Raw genomic sequence first — 6,954 nt, 5'->3', positions numbered from 1 at the left:
GGGATAATAGGATGGGGAGAGGAGAGAGAAAATAAGCAGCAGTCGTAATTAGGGCACAAATAAGACTCTTAGGAATGGAGAAGGTTCTGGTCGGGGAGGGAGGGAGAAATTTGAACTAGCCCTGGAGACAGAAATAATGATGTAAAACAGGCAACTCTAATTCAGTGCGGAGATTGGACTTCAACTCTTGGAGCTAGGAGCCCCGCCGAAAAGGGAGAAGTGGGTTTATTTCCACAGTTACAATGACTGATTGAATTCACGATTGCCAATGAATTCCCGATTACTAGGTGGTATCCAAGACCTATCGATTTCCTGGTTACTGATTTGATTTTGGAAAGGCTGAACAACTTAGCTAATGGTGGATAGTTAGGTTTCTTTTACCTATATTGACTTTCAGTTCTCATTCTTAAATATTTATCCTCCCAATTTTATCCTGTTAATGGATTATTGATTGATTCGTTCCTTCAATCATATTTAATAAGCGCTTACTGTGTGCGGAGCACTGTACTAAGCTTTTGGGAGAGTACAATACATCAATAAACAGACACATTCCCTGCCCACAAAGAGCTTACAGTCTAGAGGGGGAGACAGACATTAATATGAATCAATAAATTACGGATATATTAATGCAATCCACTTTTTAGTGGCAGGTCAATTTTCCTTTCATTTGTAGGTTGGACTTGATAATAACATTCAAGAGACTAAACAGTTAGTGGTAAAATAACCACTTGTTAAAGCCGAGAATAATTCAAAAGGAAAAATATTCTGTAGCTGGTTTAGTGTGGGTAAGTCATTTTCCAGGGTCAAGTAGTAATCATAGAGCATTTATTGAGTGCCCATTGGGTCCCGGAAAGTATGAAACCAGCAAGTAACCCATTCCCTGCCCAAGGGGAGATTACACATTAATAAAAGAGATAGATGTAAAAGTATTTATGAACAGTAATCAAAGTAAATAAAAGCTGTGCATGGTGCTCTAAGAGGGTTGATATTTTAAGAGGTCAAGTTCAAACCAGATTCTTATCTATCACATGTAGAAGTGCATCTGATCTGCTGCTGTCTTTATTTTATTATTTGCATGCTGCGTGACCTTGGGTGAGTCACTTCACTTCTCTGTTTCCTCATCCGTTCTCTCTCCCCCTTTTAATGTAAGCCTCTCTGGGACAACCTGATCTAGTTATCTTGTATCTGCTCCAATGCTTGGTACAGTGCTTGGCACATAGTAAGTGCTTAACTGCAAATGACAATTACTATTATAATTAGGTCTGAATGAACAGCTTTAGGGACGAAAAATGCTATCCCCACTTTTTTTTTTCTTTTGCCGTGCTTTTCTTTCCACTTTCGAAAATCTAGAAACCTGGATAACCGATTTGGGTTCATTGATATTCTATTTTATGCATGAATACTATTCAATCTTATGAATCAAATTGAAGTTTGAAATTATGAACTAAGAGGAAAATATCCTGGCAGTCACTTAGAGCTTGATAATTTAGTAACCCAGCTTTTGATTACTAGAGATGTTTGTAATCCCGTTTCCCGTGGATGACTGAATTTCTAATCTGTGATTCACCTGCACCTTTGTTTATAGGCAGGTGTGTGAGCATATGCATATATGCACATGCATATGCTTATATATGTAATATCCTTAAAAGGTGCAGGGCCTGGTGGAGCTAACCCCATCACTTAATCAAAGTTGTTGAACACCTGCTGTGTGCAGAGCATTGTACTAAATTATTGGAAAGTAAGAGGATTAGAAGACATAATAAGAGAAGCAGCCTGGTCTACTGGATAGAGCACGGACCTGGGGGTCAGAAGGACCTGTGTTCTAATCCTAGTACTGCCACTTCTCTGCTGGGTGACCTCCCCCAGTCACTTCACTTCTCTTTGCCTCAGTTTCCTCATCTGTAAAATGGGGGATTAGGACTGTGAGCCCCATGTGAGACAAGGACTGCGTCTAGCCCGATTGTCTTGTACCTACCCTGGTGCTTAGAACAGTGCCTGACACATAGTAAGCACTTAATAAATACCATAGTTAGAGCCCGGGCTTGGGAGTCACAGGTCGTGGGTTCTAATCCCAGCTCTGCCACTTATCAGCTGGGTGACTTTGAGCAAGTCACTAAACTTCTCTGTGCTTCAGTGACCTCATCTGTAAAATGGGGATTATAATAATAATGTTGGTATTTGTTAAGCGCTTACTATGTGCCGAGCACTGTTCTAAGCGCTGGGGTAGACATAGGGGAATCAGGTTGTCCCACGTGGGGCTCACAGTCTTAATCCCCATTTTACAGATGAGGGATCTGAGGCCCAGAGAAGTTAAGTGACTTGCCCACAGTCACACAGCCGACAAGTGGCAGAGCTGGGATTCGAACTCATGAGCCCTGACTCCAAAGCCCATGCTCTTTCCACTGAACCACGCTGCTTCTCGTGAACCACGCTTGATTATGCCTGTGAGCCCCACAATCTCATTACCTTGTGTCTACCCCAGCATTTAGAACAGTACTTGGCACATAATAAGTGCTTAACAAATACCATCATCATTAATATCATTACTGAAAGCTTACTGTGGGCAGGGAATGTGTCTGCTAATTCTGTTGAATTGTACTCTCCTGAGAACTTAGTACAGGGCTCTGCACACAGTAAATGCTCAATAAGTACAATTGATGATCAGGGGAAGGGACCGAGAACCAGGAGCTGGGAAGCGTGTCTACCAACTCTGTTTTATTGTTGCATTGTACTCTCCCAAGCTTTTAGTACAGTGCTCTGAGCACAGTGAGTGCTCAATAAATGTAACTGATGGAGTGAGGCGACTGTGACTGCCAGTTCCTCTGATTTCTTACCACGGTTGGCTTCCCGAGGAAACAGGGAAGGACCGTCTCCTGTTCCCGCTCCAGCCAGGGACCATTGGAGCACCGAGGTGTCAGCAGTTGGAATGGCTTCTTCCTCCTTTCCCACAGTTTCAGCTCAGTTCTGCATCAAGCATGTCTTTGGATCTGTGCCAGTCTCCTCTGCCTATGGGTGAGTCAGTCAGGCAATCGTATTTATTGATCGCTTATTGTGTGCAGAGCACTGTACTAAGCACTTGGGAGAGTACAAATTAACAATAAACAGACACATTTCTTGCGCACAGCAAGCTTATAGCCTAGAGGACTCTGTGTGTGTGTGTGTGTGTGTGTGTGTGTGTATGTATGTCTGTCACCCCTGCCCCTCCTCTCTTCCCTCCTCTCTGCTTTCCTTTCCTGCTTTCTCCCCACTTATGCTTAGATTACTGGTCTCCACCTTTTTGCTGCTCTACTCCTTCTTTTGCTTTTAATGGTATTTAAGTGCTTACTATGTGTCAGGCACCATACCAAGCACTGGGGTAAATGCAAGCTAATCTGGATGGACGCAGTCCCTGTCCCACCTGGGACTCACAGTCTTAATGCCCATTTTATAGTTGAGGAAACTGAGGCCCAAAGAAGTGAAGTGAATTTCCCCAAGTCACACCGCAGACAAGTGGCAGAGCTGGGATTCAAACCCAGGTCCTTTGACTTCCACATCCGCGCAACCATTTTGGTTTTGAGAAAATTTGTCACTTTTTATAGAATCACACACAAACACGGTCCCAACCCAGCCACTGACTCATCAGAATTTGGCCTGCCATTTCATGTGTGTTATGAAACCGCGAAGAGATCACAGCCAATTGGACGGGAACTCATTAAAAGAATAATTAAAATCCTTTCCCCTCATTTCTAGTAGCAGTAGCAATCCATTAGATATATAATATTTCCACTGACAGTGAGTTCCAGCCAGGGGAGCAGGATAGAGAAATGATATGCAGAAGAGGAATTGGAACAGATGGAAATTACTTGGCCTGGAGAATGAAAACAGTAAAATAATATCTTCCAACTGCTAGATTTTAACAACATTGCTAGCGTTTTTGATCCATTCCTGCCTCCTACTGGCAGAGCCAAGATACAAGTGCAAATTCTGGAACTGACAGACATATCTGAATCCCCTAATTCCTGATTCGGGAAAATTTGTTCCTTCTGAATCAACCAATCAGTAGTATTTAATGAGTGCTTACTGTGCGCAGGGTACTGTACTAAGCGTTTGGGAGAGTCCAAATACAAAAGAGTTGGTAGATAAAATCCCTACCCCCAAAGGGGCTTACAGTCTAGAGGGGAAGATGGACAATAAAATTAATTAGTGATAGGGGAAATGGGAGAATATAAGCATATGCATGTAATAATAAATAGTAATAATTGCACTTACCATGAGCCAGGCACTGTAGTAAGTGCAAATCGGGTTGAACATGGTCCCTGTCCCACGTGGGGCTCACAGTCATGTTCCCCATTTTATAGCTGAGGTAATTGAGGCACAGAGAAGTGAAGTGACTTGCCCAAGGTTACACAGCAGACAAGTGGCAGAGCCGGGATTAGAACCCATGATCTTCCGACTCCCGGGCCCAGGCTCTATCCACTATGCCATGGGGCCAGGGTGATTATCAACCGCTTGAAGTGTACAGATCAGTGTGCCTAGGCAATACAGAGGGGAGAGCAGGTGAAAGTCAGAAGGGGTTAGAAATGTGATTTTTAGGAGGTTTTGAAGGTGGGGAGAGTGGTAGCCTGTCAGATATGAAGGGGGAGGGAGTGCCAGGCCCCTGGGAGGATGTAGGCAAAGGGCTGGTGGTGAGACAGGCAAGACCGAAGTACAGTGAGTAGACTGGAGTTAGAGGAAGGGAATGTGTGGATTTAGTGGCAGTAGGAGATCAGCGAAGTAAGGTAATAATAATAATTTATTAAGAACTTACTATGTGCCAGGCACTGAGGTGAGCGCTGGGGTAGATACAAGCAAATCAGGTTGGACAAGGTCCCTGTCCCATGAGGGCTCACAGTCTCAATCCCCATTTTACAGATCAGGTAACAGAGGCATAGAGAGGTGAAGTGACATGCCCAAGCTCTCACAGCAGACAAGTGGCGGAGCAGGGATTAGAACCCATGACCTTCTGACTCCCCTGCCCATGCTCTATCCACTAGGCCATGCCGTTTTTCAAGTGCCACTGTATAGCTTGGTGAGGAATTAATTACCTGAAGGATTAATTTTCAGTAAATGGTGCTCAGTCTTAAGGGACTCCTGCACCACAATAATGATAGCAGCATTCATAAAGCATTTACCCTGAGTCAAACACTGAGTTAAGCACTGGGGTAAAGACAGAAGATAATCAGATCAAACTCAGACTCACAATCTCAAAGGGAGGGAGGAAGTACCGGTTTGAATAATGGAACGGTATGGGGGAAATGACTAATATTAAAAAACAATAATCCTATTCTACTCTAGAGTTATACATGCAATGGTAGCCAAGTGTACTTAGGATCCGTTAAAAGTAAACTCTGAAAAAGACCCCGGGAACCATCTGTTTTTTTCTCCACACACTTCAAATAAACAGGGTTTAGTTGAAAAGACATTTTTACTGCCGGTATGTCTCCTAAACCACAGTAGATTCTATCGATTCATTCAATTCATTCAGTCGTATTTATTTAGTGCTTATTGTGTGCAGAGCACTGTACTAAGCGCTTGATCTTATATAATGCCCAAAAGATTGTGGGCACAATGCAGGATTATGCTAAATAGTCGAAGAGTGATCATTGCTGCTACATTTTATAGAATCATGTTAAAAAGGAAAAAAGGTCCCTTTCCAAGGATCAAGCTAAATTGAAAAAGCTATAAGAACGAGGTGGTAATTGCTTTAAGACACTTAAAGGTCCTTGAAGGTCATTTGATGAAGTTTCTGAATATCAAATTAAGAACATTAGCATAGATACGGGTGGATCACTGTGGAGCCTAGAAGCCAAGAAGGGATAATAAGGAAGGCTCCTCCTTTATTCTAACAGGGTTTTTTTTAAGCTCATTCAGAGTAGTCCAGCTTTCTCTTCTTATCTCTCTGTTCTTTTAAGGGCACATATTAAGCGCTTATTTAGAATTGGGGTCGATCCAAGCTAATCAGGTTGGACACAGTCCGTGTCCCATACAGCTCGCAGCCTTAACCCCCATTTTACAGATGATGAAACTGAGGCCCAGAGAGGCAGTGAGGCAGAGCCGGGGGAGAAGCAGCATGACTCAGTGAAAAGAGCCCGGGCTTGAGAGTCAGAGGTCATGGGTTTGAATCCCGCTCTGCCACTTGTCAGCTGGGTGACTATGGGCAAGTCACTTCACTTCTCTGTGCCTCAGCTACCTCATCTGTAAAAGGGGGGTTAACTGTGAGCCTCACATGGGACAACCTGATTACCCTGGATCTACCCCAGCGCTTAGAAGAGTGCTCTGCACATAGTAAGCGCTTAACAAATGCCAACATTATTATTTTAGAACCCAGGTCCTCTGACTCCCAGACCCGGGCTCTTTCCACTAGGCCCTGCTGCTTCCCGTGATGAATGGGAAAGTGACAACTTGCTTCCATTGGCAGATGTCGGGCTTCCTGGGCTTATTTCCAGAGAACCTTGTGACAGAGACTGGCACAGTCTCAGAAGTTACTTCAGGACGTAGCACCAGCGCATGGAAAAATGATTTTCTAAAAAGAGCTAGGCAGCTTCCTCGGGGAGGAGCTCTAATTAAAGACAAACCTGATCCTAGAATAAAGTGCTCACCTTTCAAGCCTCACCCAACAGTCTGAAATCTTTCAGAGCCACAAGAACCCCAGGCAGGGACGGAGAAAGTGTAGGGGAGGGCGGTGAGCGATAGTCAGAGGCTGATTGGAATTAAGAAAAAGATTCGAATGGAGGAAGCCTTGATATTATGATGAAAAACCTTTGCCCCTTTCAAACGTCTTTGGTCGGGATGGGGGAAACGGTGGCTCCTTGCCAGACCCTCTATCTCCCAGCTCTGTTATTTCCTCCAGTTTTTATTTTTAGCTGGTGTTCCTGGCCCACTGCCAGGTCCCTCTGGTTTTGTGGACCTTCAGGCCACAATGTCCCAGGAGAGAGT

The sequence above is a fragment of the Ornithorhynchus anatinus genome, chromosome 16 (genome assembly GCF_004115215.2).
Source record: "Ornithorhynchus anatinus isolate Pmale09 chromosome 16, mOrnAna1.pri.v4, whole genome shotgun sequence".
Taxonomy (NCBI): Eukaryota; Metazoa; Chordata; class Mammalia; order Monotremata; family Ornithorhynchidae; genus Ornithorhynchus; species Ornithorhynchus anatinus.
Note: the sequence above shows the minus strand (reverse complement) of the source record.